This window comes from Artemia franciscana, chromosome 20 (genome assembly GCF_032884065.1).
Source record: "Artemia franciscana chromosome 20, ASM3288406v1, whole genome shotgun sequence".
In the NCBI taxonomy this organism is placed as follows: domain Eukaryota; kingdom Metazoa; phylum Arthropoda; class Branchiopoda; order Anostraca; family Artemiidae; genus Artemia; species Artemia franciscana.
Window position 1 is genome coordinate 3163223 of NC_088882.1, and position 17271 is coordinate 3180493.

Below are 17271 nucleotides of genomic sequence, written 5' to 3' on the forward strand. Positions count from 1 at the left end.
ACTAATTTCATGACGTCAGCCGACACAGAAACATGACGTCACCTGAAAACTAATTTCATGACATCAGCCGACACAGAAACGTGACGTCACCTGATCCACAGATCCACAGACAGACAACTTATTTTTATATATATAGATATATATATATATATATATATATATATATATATATATATATATATATATATATCTATATAAAAATAAGTTGTCTGTCTGTCTGTCTGTGGATCAGGTGACGTCATGTTTCTGTGTTGACTGACGTCATGTTTTCAACTGACGAAATTACAGACCGGAACATCGGGACACAAATGACGACAGGGACACCGGCACATAGGGAATATAAATTACGACACTGAAAGAGAAAGCGACCGGGACAAAAGGAATGTTAGATTAGCAATCACCATCAACAAAGCACCGGGACACAAATCACGACCGGGACACAGGGAGCATAAATGACGACCAGGACATAAGTAAAAAAAACTAAAAAAACTAAAAAAAAGGTAAAAACTACAAAAAAAACTAAAAAGAAAAAAAAACTAAAAACTAATAAAAAAGAAAAAAATAAAAAAGGAAAAAAAAATGAAAAATAAAGGAGAAAAACAAAACTAAAAAAACGAATGTATATACAGACCGGAACACCGGGATACAAATGACGACCGAGACACAGGGAATATAATTGACGACCGGGACACAGGGACACAACTACAACGGGGACGCCGGGGGGCACATGGGGATATAAATGACGACCGGGACACCGGGACACAAGGAATATAAATGACGCCCGGGACACTCAAAGAGAAATCACAGACTGGGACACTGGGACACAAATGACGACCGGGAAACAGGGAATATAAATGACGACCGGGACACAGGGACACAACTACAAAGGGGACGCCGGGGGCACAAGGGGATATATAAATGACGACAGCGACACAGGGAATGGTCGATTAGCAATCACCATCAACAAAGCTCAAGGGCAATCATTAGAATCATGAGGTATAGATCTGAATACGGAAACCTAACAATCTATTTATATGCACAGACAATGGGACAGCAAAGAATGTTGTATATTCGCAAGTTTTACTTAGTTAGAAACATATATATATATATATATATATATATATATATATATATATATATATATATATATATATATATATATATATATATATATATATATATATATATATATATATATATATATATATATATATATATATATATACATATATATATAAATATATATATATATATATATATATATATATATATATATATTTATATATTATATATATATATATATATATATATATATATATATATATATATACATATATATATATATATATATATATATATATATATATATATATATATATATATATATTATATATATATATATATATATATATATATATATATATATTCACAGGTGGGACATAGGGACAGAACTACAATGGCGCGTAACTAATATGGCGCGTAACGACTTACGCGCGCGGGGGGGCTTGGGGGGGGGCGCGAAGCGCCCCCAACAACTAGGTGTTGGGGTGGCGCGAAGCGCCACCCCAACAGCTAGTATATATCTATATATATATAAAAATAAGTTGTCTGTCCGTTACGCCAGATTATATCTTATCTATATATAAAAATGAAACTGAACTGAAAAGCAAACTGAAACTAAAAATGTAGAAACTGGGAATTGCATAAATATTTCTATATATTTTGACAATAGATTAAATTAATTCGAAAACCTTATAACAGATATTTATAATTTTGAGGTTTATTATAAATTGTTGAGTGTTAGCATGCTTGGCACGTAAAATTTTTTCTAACAGTCAATGTTAGAATGAACACTGACAAATTGAAAAACATTGAAAAAGATAGAATGTTACCAAATCCTACAACAGAAGAAACAGCCGAGGAACCTGCTCAGAGAGTTAATGCCAAAAGGCTTGCGGCTAAAGAACGCAAAACCGCTCAATTAGAAGAAGATCAACCTGGACAGCGAGAGTCAAAACGTATCAAAACTGAAAATGATAGCGATGATGATTGGGTTTGGGATTTTGACTTGGATAAGGTTATCAATGCCTACCAGATTTTACTTAAAAAAACAAAGGTTCGGCGATGTGTATTTACGTCTGAAAAATAAAGAAGAAAAAGAAAACTGAAACTAAAAATGTAAAAACTGGGAATTGCATAAATATTTTAAAATATTTTGACAATAGATTAAAGTAATTCGAAAACCTTAAAACAGATACTTAAAATTTGAGGTTTATTATAAATTGTTGAGCTTTAGTATACTTGGCACGTGAAGATTTTTCCAACTATCGATGTTAGAATGAACATTGACCGACAGACCGACAGAATTTGCGATTGCTATATGTCACTTGGTTAATACCAAGTGCCATAAAAATGTAAAAAACTAAAAAGAAAAAAAGCTAAAAAAACTAAAAAAGCTGCAAAACTAAAAAAAAAAGAAAAACTGAAACAGAAACTATCTATATCTATATATATAAAAATAAGTTGTCTGTGGATCTGTGGATCGTGGATCAGGTGACGTCATGTTTGTCCGTATATGACGTCTGAATTATTTCACACTAATACAAAAGAAGAAAAAAACTAAAAAAGGTAAAAACTACAAAAAAAAATTAAAAAGAAAAAAAACTAAAAAAGCTAAAAAACTAAAAAAAAACTAAAAAAAGGTAAAAATCTAATAACTAAAAAAAAACTGAAAAAAATAAAAAAAGGCAAAAACTACAAAAAAAATAAAAACTAATAAAAAAACTAAAAAAGCTAAAAAACTAAAAAAACTAAAAAAAACTAAAAAAAGGTAAAAAACTAAAAAAAACTAAAAACTAAAAAAGAAAAAAACTAAAAAAAAGGAAAAAACTGAAAAATAAAAGAGAAAAAGAAAACTAAAAAAATATGAATAAATATATATAAAAATAAGTTGTTTGTGGGTTATGTCTGTCTGTCTGTCTGTCGAGTGACGAAAAACAAAAGAAGAAAAAAAACTAAAAAAGGTAAAAACTACAAAAAAAAACTAAAAAGAAAAAAAACTAAAAAAGCTAAAAAACTAAAAAAAACTAAAAAAAGGTAAAAAACTAAAAACTAAAAAAAACTGAAAAAACTAAAAAAAGGCAAAAACTAAAAAAAAAACTAAAAACTAATAAAAAAACTAAAAACTAATAAAAAAACTAAAAAAGCTAAAAAACTAAAAAAACTAAAAAAAACTAAAAAAAGGTAAAAAACAAAAAAAAACTAAAAACTAAAAAAGAAAAAACTAAAAAAAAGGAAAAAACTGATAAATAAGAGAAAAAGAAAACTAAAAAAATATTAATAAATATAAAAAATATAAATATAAATATAATATAAATTAGCAATCAACAAAGCACCGAGACACAAATGACGACCGGGACACAGGGAGTATAAATGACGACCAGGACATAAGTAAAAAAAAAAAAAAATAAAAAAACTAAAAAAATGGTAAAAACTACAAAAAAACTAAAAACTAATAAAAAAACTAAAAAATCTAAAAATCTAAATAAACTAAAAAAGAAAAAAAACAAAAAAGGAAAAAAATAAAGGAGAAAAACAAAACTAAAAAACGAATGTATATACAGACCGGGACACCGGGATACAAATGACGACCGGGACACAGGGAATATAAATGACGACCGGGACACAGGGACACAACTACAATGGGGACGCCGGGGGGCACAGGGGGATATAAATGACGACCGGGACACAAGGAATATAAATGACGCCCGGGACACTCAAAGAGAAATCACAGACTGGAACACCGGGACACAAATGACGACCGGGACACAGGGAATATAAATGACGACCGGGACACAGGGACATAACTACAAAGGGGACGCCGGGGTGCACAGGGGGATATATAAATGACGATGGCGACTCAGGGAATGGTCGATTAGCAATCACCATCAACAAAGCTCAAGGGCAATCATTAGAATCATGAGGTATAGATCTGAATACGGATTGTTTTCCATGGACCATTATATGTTGCATGTTCAAGAGTCGGTAAACCTGAAAATCTATTTATATGCACAGACAATGGGACAGCAAAGAATGTTGTATATTCGCAATATATATATATATATATATATATATATATATATATATATATATATATATATATATATATATATATATATATATATATATATATATATATATCTATATTCACAGGTGGGACATAGGGACACAACTACAATGGCGCGTAACTAATATGGCGCGTAACGACTTACGCGCGCGGGGGGGCTTGGGGGGGGGGGGCGCGAAGCGCCCCCACCAACTAGGTGTTGGGGTGGCGCGAAGCGCCACCCCAACAGCTAGTATATATATATAAATAAGTTGTCTGTCTGTCTTTGTGTCAGGTGACGTCATGTTTCTGTGTCGACTGACGTCATGAAGTTAGTTGTCGTCATTTTTGCTATGACGGTGACGTCATTAACGGTATTTAAGACATTTGTTCACGAAAAAATGTTTAATTGTAAAATGACTGAAGAACCTACAATGGCAACAGCCGATGAAGCTGCTCAAAGAGTGTATGCCAAAAACCTCAAAGAGAAATTACAGACTGGGACACCCGGACACAAATCACGACCGGGACACAGGGAATATAAATGACGGCCGGGACACAGGGACACAACTACAACGGGGACGCCGGGGGCACAGGCGGGAAATATAAATGACGACCGGGACACAAATGACGACCGGGACACCGGGACACAGGGAATATAAATGACAACCGTGACACTCAAAGAGAAATTACAAACTGGGACACCGGGACACAAATGACGACCGGGACACAGGGAATATAAATGACGACCGGGACACAGGGACACATCATTAGAATAATGAGGTATAGATCTGAATACGGATTGTTTTTCCCATGGACAATTATATGTTGCATGTTCAAGAGTCAGTAAACCTGACAATCTATTTATATGCACAGACAACGGGACAGCGAAGAATGTTGTATATTCGCATGTTTTACGTATTTAAAAACATATATTTATATCTATCTATATTCACAGGTGGGACACAGGAACACAACTACAATGGCGCGTAACTAATATGGCGCGTAACGACTTAAGCGCGCGGGGGGGCTTGGGGGGGCACGAAGCGCCCCACCAACTAGGTGTTAGGGTGGCGCGAAGCGCCACCCCAACAGCTAGTATATATATATATATATATATATATATATATATATATATATATATATATATATATATATATATATATATATATATATATATATATATATATATATATATATATATATATATATATATATATATATATATATATATATATATATATATATATATATATATATATATATATACTATTTTCGCGCCATCCCAACACCTAGTTGGTGGGGGCGCTTCTCACCCCCCCCCCCTAAGCCCCCCCGCGCTTGTAAGTCGTTACGCGCCACATTAGTTAAGCGCCATTGTAGTTGTGTCCCTGTGTCCCACCTATGAATATAGTTAGATTTATATATGTGTTTGGAAATACGTAAAACTTGCGAATATACAACATTCTTGGCTTTCCCATTGTCTGTGCATATACAAAGCCTTATGTACTTATAATGACGTCATATGCAAACGCTCTTTTTACAAACAAACAAAGATGCATACACACAACTTGTTTTTATATAGATAGATAGATAGATAGATACAATACAAATTGACTGCGTAAAACTTGCGAATATACAACATTCTTCGCTGTCCAATTGTTGCTGCATATAAATAGATTGTCAGGTTTACCGATCCTCTAACATGCAACGTACAATTGTGCATGGGAAAAACAATCAGTATTAAGATCTATACCACATTTTTCTAATGATTGACCTTGAGCTTTGTTAATGGTGATTGCAAATGCTAATCGAATTGGGAATTGCAATCTTTTAAATTGAAAAGGCAGATCCGTTGGAATCATGGGAATGCGAGGAATAAGAACAGCCTCACCCTCAAAAGGCCCTGTCAAGATTATGGCCTCTATTAGGTTTTCCATTGTTTTTTTTACGGCAAGTCACGTGCCATCGCAAAGCTTTGGTGGGTTGATATTTCTTAAAAGTATTATTGGTACGCCTATTTTTAGTTGTAGCACGTGTGGTGGAAACCCTGAAAGATCCACGGAATTTAAAAATTCAGATGGATAATTAACCGCTTCATTTGGTTCCAAAACTGTGTCGACTGACTTGTAAAGGACTGCCTGGTCTCAAATCTTGGTCAAAACAATATTGTTGATTTCGTGGACGTCTATATTTTTGGGTGCAAGAATCGCTCTTTCACTTAGCCATTTATTATTTTTATAATTGCTTAGAATATTCGGAAATACTTTTTCAATTCATTTTTGGACGTCACTAAATTACAGAAATCAGCAGGTAGTTGAATACGTCCTGAAATTGAGTCTACTGGGAGCTTTCCGTTTCCTATTGCCAGCAATTGATCTGAAAATGTTTGACCAGAGTCATTGTTTTGCAATCGGACACGCATATTTGTAGTTAATTTTAATATTTTTACGTGTGCCCATAAATTAGAATTTTTCAGGCAAGCATTCATTTCGTCTGCAGGAGTTGATCTAGGTATTATAGGTAATGTTTGCCTGAAATCTCCCGCAAGCAATATTAATGTGCTGCCCACCTTAGATGCATTGTTGTATATTCTTTGGACTATTTCAAGCAAATCACTGTCTCACCGTTTCAATTACACTTGTTCAATGGAAAGAGACGTAGTTGAGGGGATTAGGGGCCGCTGCCATCTATCACTTTTGACGAAAGTCCAAACCACAAAGAAAAACTTCCTCAAACTATAAAATAAAATAGCACAAACGACACAAACGACACAACAAAGCAGAATCACATAGATAATATATACAAGATGTGAGAAAAACACAAACAAATAAGAGGCTACTTTAAATTGGTGCATTGCAGGTACACACATATATAATGGAACATAAAGAAAAAAAAGAAAAAAACAGAAAGGAGGAAGGAAAAAACGAAAGTAAGAATGTCTTACTTTAAGGCTTGAAATGCTTGCATCTTCGTAATCGCCAAGTTCAACAGATTTTGTGTTCATTTTAGCAGGGTTATGTTCGTTGGAGAGAGAGGTAGTTGAGGGGGTTGGAAACAGCTGCCTTCCAGAAAATTTGATGCAAACTGAAACCACAGCAGAACAAATTAAAACAAAATACAACCCACCAAGCAAATTTAAAAGAACAAGGAATAACCTATACAAGGAATAGGCTTGTTTAAATTGCTGCATTGCAGGTACATAGATAAATAATAAAATATAAGAAATATCATAAATAATAAAAAACATCGGGAATCCAATTGCTATTGAAAGGCTTATTCTATCTTCATAATAAGGTTGACCATCACCATGTTCAATAGATTTTGTCATGATTGTAATAGATTTACTACTGCAAGCTCATTGTCAAATTTGGTCCTTAGTCAAATGTATATACTCTTTAGTTTTTCAAAATCTTTTTGGAAAAACTACATTCTTAACAAAAAAAAAAAAATACCTTTTTTCTGTAGGCCAAGTGTAGCCAAATACTTTTGCATTTTTATATTATGCGAGTAAAAGCTGCAGGATTGTATTATACGGTGAATTATTTCAATTTTTCTGTTTCTATGATATCATAGTCGCTATCTAGTAAGAGATGAACGTGTCCCACAGCATTAAAAGTATGAAAATGCAAAATGTTTATTGTTTGACAGGACAATTTATCACAAACACTTTTGGAAAAGTTACTTCTTGGTGATCTCATAAAACCATGATATTATTGAAACTTATTTAATCCCTAATTGTCATTATATGCAATAGACTCTTATGCAAAATAATACTAATTTAATAATAGCTATCTTCATAATTTTGCAATTACTTCTTATGTTGGTATAATCGTAATGGACAATTTTATTGTTTTTCAGACAAGGCGGTGTACCCAAATGGTGTACTCTGTGCTCCAAACGGACACTATTTTTGAACGTTACAAGCTTTTTTTGCTTCTTGGTCGGCGACAGGATCATATCTTACTAGGTTGTCACTAGCATTGCCTCCCTGAGCATATGCTGATTTTGTTATGGCTGTTGTCGTAATCTTGCATTTACTTTCTTGCTATATATATATATATATCTATATATATAAAAATAAGTTGTCTGTCTGTGTGTGGATGTGTGGATGGATGTGTCAGGTGACGTCACCTGAAAAAACTGGATCAGGTGACGTCAAAACTGAAAAAACTAAAAAAGGCAAAAACTACAAAAAAAACTAAAAACTAATAAAAAAAATAAAAAAGCTAAAAAACTAAAAAAACTATAAAGGTAAAAACCAATAAAAAACTAAAAAAAAACTGAAAAAACTAAAAAAAGGCAAAAACTACAAAAAAAAACTAAAAACTAATAAAAAAAAGTAAAAAAGCTAAAAAACTAAAAAAACTAAAAAAACTAAAAAAAGGTAAAAAACTAAAAAAAATAAAAAATAAAAAAAAACTAAAAAAAAGGAAAAAAATGAAAAATAAGCTAAAATAAAGGTAAAAACCAATAAAAAACTAAAAAAAAAGGAAAAAACTAATAAATGACGACACTCAAAGAGAAAGCGACCAGGACAAAAGGAATGTTCGATTAGCAATCAACAAAGCACCGGGACACAGGGAGTATAAATGACGACCAGGACATAAGTAAAAAAAAAAAACTATCTATATATATAAAAATAAGTTGTCAAACTAAAAAAAGGCAAAAACTACAAAAAAAACTAAAAACTAATAAAAAAGCTAAAAAACTAAAAAAACTAAAAAAAAGGCAAAAACTACAAAAAAAAATAAAAACTAATAAAAAAAATAAAAAAGCTAAAAAACTAAAAAAACTAAAAAAACTAAAAAAAGGTAAAAAACTAAAAAAACTAAAAACTAAAAAAAAATAAAAAAAAGGAAAAAACTGAAAAATAAGCTAAAATAAAGGTAAAAACCAATAAAAAACTAAAAAAAAACTGAAAAAACTAAAAAAAGGCAAAAACTACAAAAAAACTAAAAACTAATAAAAAAAGGAAAAAACTGAAAAATAAGCTAACATAAAGGTAAAAACCAATAAAAAACTAAAAAGAAAAAAAGGAAAAAACTAAAAAAAATTTTCATCTAAAAAACTAAAAAAAACTAAAAAAGGTAAAAACTAAAAGAACTAAAAAAGAAAAAAATAAATGACGACACTCAAAGAGAAAGCGACCAGGACAAAAGGAATGTTCGATTAGCAATCAACAAAGCACCGGGACATAGGGAGTATAAATGACGACCAGGACATAAGTAAAACAAAAAATTAACAAAACTAAAAAGAAGGTAAAAACTACAAAAAAACTAAAAAGAAAAAAAAACTAAAAACTAATAAAAAAACTAAAAAATCTAAAAATCTAAATAAACTAAAAAAGAAAAAAAAAGGAAAAAAATAAAGGAGAAAAACAAAACTAAAAAACGAATGTATATACAGACCGGTACACCGGGATACAAATGACGACCGGGACAGAGGGAATATAAATGACGACCGGGACACAGGGACACAACTACAACGGGGACACCGGGGGAAACAGGGGGATATAAATGACGACCGGGACAAAAAAACTAAAAAGAAAAAAAAACTAAAAACTAATAAAAAAACTAAAAAATCTAAAAATCTAAATAAGCTAAAAAAGAAAAAAAAAGGAAAAAAATAAAGGAGAAAAACAAAACTAAAAAACGAATGTATATACAGACCGGGACACCGGGATACAAATGACGACCGGGACACAGGGAATATAAATGACGACCGGGACACAGGGACACAACTACAACGGGGACACCGGAGGAAACAGGGGGATGTAAATGACGACCGGGACACCGGGACAGGGAATGGTCGATTAGCAATCACCATCAACAAAGCTCAAGGGCAATCATTAGAATCATGAGGTATAGATCTGAATACAGATTGTTTTCCCATGGACCATTATATGTTGCATGTTCAAGAGTCGGTAAACCTGACAATCTATTTATATGCAAAGACAATGGGACAGCAAAGAATGTTGTATATTCGCAAGTTTTACGTAGTTAAAACCATATATATATATATCTATCTATATTCACAGGTGGGACATAGGGACACAACTACAATGGCGCGTAACTATTATGGCGCGTAACGACTTACGCGCGCGGGGGGGGCTTGGGGGGGGCGCGAAGCGCCCCCACCAACTAGGTGTTGGGGTGGCGCGAAGCGCCACCCCAACAGCTAGTATATATATATATATATATATATATATATATATATATATATATATATATATATATATATATATATCTATATATATAAAAATAAGTTGTCTGTCCGTTACGCCAGATTATATCTTCTATATATATAAAAGAAAACAAACTAGAATGTAAAAACTGGAAATTGCATAAATATTTCGAAATATTTTGACAATAGATTAAAGTAATTCGAAAAAAGAAAAATGGTAAAAAACTAAAAAAAAACTAAAAAGAAAAAACTTAAAAAAAAATAAAAATTTAAAAAATTAAAAAAAGAAAAACCTAAAAAGAAAAAATGTAAAAAATAAAAAAGATAAAAAACTAAAAAAAAACTAAAAAAGCTAAAAAACTAAAAAAAAGAAAAAAACTAAAAAAAACTGGGAATTGCACAAATATTTCAATATATTTTGACAATAGATTAAAGTAATTCGAAAACCTTAAAACAGATACCCCAAATTTGAGGTTTAATATAAATTGTTGGAGCTTTAGCATGCTTGGCACGTAAAGATTTTTCCAAGTGTCAATGTTAGAATGAATATTGACAAATTGAAGAAAACAAATCAATAAAAAGAAGAAACTAAAAAAAAGAAAAAATTAAAAAAGAAAAAAAACTAAAGAAGAAACTGTTTCTATATATGTAAAAATCTATATATATAAAAATAAGTTGTCTGTCTTTTATGTCTGTTACACTATGTCTGTTACGCCAGATTATATCTTATCTATATACAAAAATAAGTTGTATGTATTTTTGCATTGAGAGTTTGCATATGACGTCTGAAAAATAAAGAAGAAAAAGAAAACTGAAAAAAGAAAAATGGTAAAAAACTAAAAAAAAATAAAAAGAAAACAACTTAAAAAACTAAAAAGAAAAAACTAAAAAAAAAATTAAAAAAAAAACTTAAAAAGAAAAAAATGTAAAAAATAAAAAATAAAAAATAAAACAGTTCAAAATAGGGATGATACCTTTTTATTGACAGTGAAATATAAAATTATTTACCTGGATATTTTGAACACATATAGCCTACAGTGTTCATCATCAGCAGTAAAACTCTGTTTTACTGCTGATGATGAACACTGTATATGTGTTCGAAATATCCAGTTAAATAATTTTATATTTCACTGTCAATAAAAAGGTATCATCCCTATTTTGAACTGTTTTACTTTCGTCATGGAAAGGCAGTGTGGTCTTCGAAGTTAACTACGTCGAAAAAATAAAAAGGTAAAAACTAAAAAGAAAAAAAACTAAAAAAAGCTATCCAACTAAAAAAAGAAAAAACTAAAAAAACTGGGAATTGCACAAATATTTCAAAATATTTTGACAAAAGATTAAGGTAATTCGAAAACCTTAAAACAGATACCCAAATTTTAAGGTTTATTATAAATTTTTGGAGCTTTAGCTTGCTTGGCACGTAAAGATTTTTCCAAGTGTCAATGTTAGAATGAACATTGACAAATTGAAGAAAACAAATCAATAAAAAGAAGAAACTTAAAAAAGAAAAATTAAAAAGAAAAAAACTAAGAAAAAAACTAAAAAAGAAAAAAAAACTGAAATGAAACTGTATCTATATATCTATATAAATGACGACCGGGACACTCAAAGAGAAATTACAGACTGGGATACCGGGACACAAATGACGATCGGGACACAGGGACACAACTACAACGGGGACGGGGCTCAGGGGGATATACAAATGACGACGGGGACACAGGGAATGTTCGATTAGCAATCACCATCAACAAAGCTCAAGGGCAATCGTTAGAAAAAATGCGGTATAGATATGAATACGGATTGTTTTCCCATGGACAATTATTATGTTGCATGTTCAAGAGTTGGTAAACCTGACAATCTATTTATATGGACAGACAATAGGACAGCAAAGAATGTTGTATATTCGCAAGATTTACGTAGTTAAATATATATATATATATATATATATATATATATATATCTATATATATAAAAATAAGTTGTCTGTGTGTCTGTGTGTCGAGTGACGTCATGTTTCTGTGTTGACTGACGTCATGTTTTCGACTGACGAAATTACAGACCGGGACATCGGGACGAAAATGACGACCGGGACATAGCGAATATAAATGACGACCGGGACACTCAAAGAGAAAGCGACCGGGACACAAGGAATGTTCGATTACCAATCACCATCAACAAAGCACCGGGACACAAATGACGACCGGGACACAGGGGATATAAATGACGACCAGGACACTCAAAGAAAAATTACAGACCGGGACACCGGAACACAAATGACGACCGGGACACCAGGACACAGGGAATATAAATGACGACCGGGACACTCAAAGAGAAATTACAGACTGGGACACCAGGACACAAGGAAACAACAACAACGGGGACGCCGGGGGGCACAGGGGGGTATATAAATCACGACGGGGACACAGGGAATGTTCTACTAGCAATCACCATCAACAAAGCTCAAGGGCAATCACTAGAATAATGAGGTATAGATCTGAATACAGATTATTTTTCCCATAGACAATTATATCTTTCATGTTCAAGAGTCGGTAAACCTGACAATGTATTTATATACACAGACAATGGGACAGCCAAGAATGCTGTATATTCGCAAGTTTTACGTAGTTAAAAATATATATAAATATATATATATATATATATATATATATATATATATATATATATATATATATATATATATATATATATATATATATATATATATATATATATATATATATATATATATATATATATTTATATATCTATACTAGCTGTTGGGGTGGCGCTTCGCGCCACCCCAACACCTAGTTGGTGGGGGCGCTTCGCGCCCCCCCCAAGCCCCCCCGCGCGCGTAGGTCGTTACGCGCCATAATAGTTACGCGCCATTGTAGTTGTGTCCCTATGTCCCACCTGTGAATATAGATAGATATATATATATATATATATATATATATATATATATATATATATATATATATATATATATATATATATATATATATATATATATATATATATATATATGGTTTTAACTACGTAAAACTTGCGAATATACAACATTCTTTGATGTCCCATTGTCTTTGCATATAAATAGATTGTCAGGTTTACCGACTCTTGAACATGCAACATATAATGGTCCATGGGAAAACAATCTGTATTCAGATCTATACCTCATGATTCTAATGATTGCCCTTGAGCTTTGTTGATGGTGATTGCTAATCGACCATTCCCTGTCCCGGTGTCCCGGTCGTCATTTACATCCCCCTGTTTCCTCCGGTGTCCCCGTTGTAGTTGTGTCCCTGTGTCCCGGTCGTCATTTATATTCCCTGTGTCCCGGTCGTCATTTGTATCCCGGTGTCCCGGTCTGTATATACATTCGTTTTTTAGTTTTGTTTTTCTCCTTTATTTTTTTCCTTTTTTTTTCTTTTTTAGCTTATTTAGATTTTTAGATTTTTTAGTTTTTTTATTAGTTTTTAGTTTTTTTTCTTTTTAGTTTTTTTGTCCCGGTCGTCATTTATATCCCCCTGTTTCCCCCGGTGTCCCCGTTGTAGTTGTGTCCCTGTGTCCCGGTCGTCATTTATATTCCCTGTGTCCCGGTCGTCATTTGTATCCCGGTGTACCGGTCTGTATATACATTCGTTTTTTAGTTTTGTTTTTCTCCTTTATTTTTTTCCTTTTTTTTTCTTTTTTAGTTTATTTAGATTTTTAGATTTTTTAGTTTTTTTATTAGTTTTTAGTTTTTTTTTCTTTTTAGTTTTTTTTGTAGTTTTTACCTTCTTTTTAGTTTTGTTAATTTTTTTTTTACTTATGTCCTGGTCGTGATTTATACTCCCTATGTCCCGGTGCTTTGTTGATTGCTAATCGAACATTCCTTTTGTCCTGGTCGCTTTCTCTTTGAGTGTCGTCATTTATTTTTTTCTTTTTTAGTTCTTTTAGTTTTTACCTTTTTTAGTTTTTTTTAGTTTTTTAGATGAAAATTTTTTTTAGTTTTTTCCTTTTTTTCTTTTTAGTTTTTATTGGTTTTTACCTTTATGTTAGCTTATTTTTCAGTTTTTTCCTTTTTTTTTAGTTTTTTTTTATTTTTTATTTTTTTTAGTTTTTTACCTTTTTTTAGTTTTTTTAGTTTTTTTAGTTTTTTTAGTTTTTTAGCTTTTTTACTTTTTTTTATTAGTTTTTAGTTTTTTTGTAGTTTTTGCCTTTTTTTAGTTTTTTCAGTTTTTTTTTTAGTTTTTTATTGGTTTTTACCTTTATTTTAGCTTATTTTTCAGTTTTTTCCTTTTTTTTAGTTTTTTTTAGTTTTTAGTTTTTTTAGTTTTTTACCTTTTTTTAGTTTTTTTAGTTTTTTTAGTTTTTTAGCTTTTTTATTTTTTTATTAGTTTTTAGTTTTTTTTGTAGTTTTTGCCTTTTTTTTTAGTTTTTTTAGTTTTTTAGCTTTTTTATTAGTTTTTAGTTTTTTTTGTAGTTTTTGCCTTTTTTTAGTTTGACAACTTATTTTTATATATATAGATAGTTTTTTTTTTCACTTATGTCCTGGTCGTCATTTATACTCCCTGTGTCCCGGTGCTTTGTTGATTGCTAATCGAACATTCCTTTTGTCCTGGTCGCTTTCTCTTTGAGTGTCGTCATTTATTAGTTTTTTCCTTTTTTTCTTTTTAGTTTTTTATTGGTTTTTACCTTTATTTTAGCTTATTTTTCAGTTTTTTCCTTTTTTTTAGTATTTTTTTAATTTTTTATTTTTTTTAGTTTTTTACCTTTTTTTAGTTTTTTTAGTTTTTTTAGTTTTTTAGCTTTTTTACTTTTTTTATTAGTTTTTAGTTTTTTTTTGTAGTTTTTGCCTTTTTTTAGTTTTTTCAGTTTTTTTTTTAGTTTTTTATTGGTTTTTACCTTTATAGTTTTTTTAGTTTTTTAGCTTTTTTATTTTTTTTATTAGTTTTTAGTTTTTTTTGTAGTTTTTGCCTTTTTTTAGTTTTTTCAGTTTTGACGTCACCTGATCCAGTTTTTTCAGGTGACGTCACCTGACACATCCATCCATCCATCCACAGACAACTTATTTTTATATATATAGATTTATATTTTTTATATTTATTAATATTTTTTTAGTTTTCTTTTTCTCTTATTTTTCAGTTTTTTCCTTTTTTTTAGTTTTTTCTTTTTTAGTTTTTAGTTTTTTTTGTTTTTTACCTTTTTTTAGTTTTTTTAGTTTTTTTAGTTTTTTAGCTTTTTTAGTTTTTTTATTAGTTTTTAGTTTTTTTTTTTAGTTTTTGCCTTTTTTTAGTTTTTTCAGTTTTTTTTAGTTTTTAGTTTTTTACCTTTTTTTAGTTTTTTTTAGTTTTTTAGCTTTTTTAGTTTTTTTTCTTTTTAGTTTTTTTGTAGTTTTTACCTTTTTTAGTTTTTTTTCTTCTTTTGTATTAGTGTGAAATAATTCAGACGTCATATGCGGACAAACACGACGTCACTCGACAGACAGACAGACAGACATAACCCACAAACAACTTATTTTTATATATATTTATTCATTTTTTTTAGTTTTCTTTTTCTCTTTTATTTTTCAGTTTTTTCCTTTTTTTTAGTTTTTTCTTTTTTAGTTTTTAGTTTTTTTTAGTTTTTTACCTTTTTTTAGTTTTTTTTAGTTTTTTTTTAGTTTTTTAGCTTTCTTAGTTTTTTTATTAGTTTTTATTTTTTTTGTAGTTTTTGCCTTTTTTTTATTTTTTTCAGTTTTTTTTTAGTTATTAGATTTTTACCTTTTTTTAGTTTTTTTTAGTTTTTTAGCTTTTTTAGTTTTTTTTTCTTTTTAGTTTTTTTTGTAGTTTTTACCTTTTTTAGTTTTTTTCTTATTTTGTATTAGTGTGAAATAATTCAGACGTCATATGCGGACAAACATGACGTCACCTGATCCACAGATCCACACACAGACAACTTATTTTTATATATATAGATATATATATATATATATATATATATATATATATATATATATATATATATATATATATATATATATATATATATATATATATATATATATATATATATATATATATATATATCTTCTATATATATAAAAATAAGTTGTTTGTCTGTCTGTCGACTGATGTCATTAGGATTGAGCTGTATGTCGTCATGAAGTTAGTTGTCGTCATGTTTGTTATGACGACGACATGTTTGTCAACTGATGAAATTACAGATCGGAACACCGGGACACAAATGACGACCAGGACAACAGGAAACAGGGAATATAAATGACGACCGGGACACTCAAAGAGAAATTACAGACCGTGACACCGGGACACAAATAACGACCGAATCTATCTATATATATAAAAACTACCGTTGGGGGACATATAAATAGATTGTCAGGTTTACCGACTCTTGAACATGCAACATAAAAAAAAAACTAAAAACTGAAAAACAAAAAAAACTAAAAAAAGGAAAAAAACTGAAAAATAAAGGAGTCATTTGTGTCCCGGTGTCCCGGTCTGTAATTTCTATTCAAACAATCCCTGTGTCTCAGTATTTTTATATATTTAGATATATATATATATATATATATATATATATATATATATATATATATATATATATATATATATATATATATATATATATATATATATATATATATATGTGTGTTTTTAACTACGTAAAACTTGCGAATATACAACATTCTTTGCTGTCCCATTGTCTGTGCATATAAATAGATTGTCAGGTTTACCGACTCTTGAACATGCAACATATAATGGTCCATGGGAAAACAATCCGTATTCAGATCTATACCTCATGATTCTAATGATTGCCCTTGAGCTTTGTTGATGATGATTGCTAATCGACCATTCCCTGTGTCGCCATCGTCATTTATATATCCCCCTGTGCCCCCCGGCGTCCCCTTTGTAGTTTTGTCCCTGTGTCCCGGTCGTCATTTATATTCCCTGTGTCCCGGTCGTCATTTGTGTCCCGGTGTCCCAGTCTGTGATTTCTCT

At 30.5% G+C, this 17271-nt stretch overlaps 1 long non-coding RNA gene across 1 annotated transcript; it reads left to right on the top strand.

Moving 5' to 3' along the window:
- The first annotated feature begins 1464 nt into the window (after positions 1 to 1464).
- Positions 1465 to 11088, top strand: LOC136040289 (uncharacterized). The gene is made up of 2 exons (XR_010620682.1): positions 1465 to 3243; positions 8493 to 11088. It is a non-coding gene; the product is annotated as an uncharacterized LOC136040289 (long non-coding RNA).
- The last annotated feature ends 6183 nt before the right edge of the window (positions 11089 to 17271 follow it).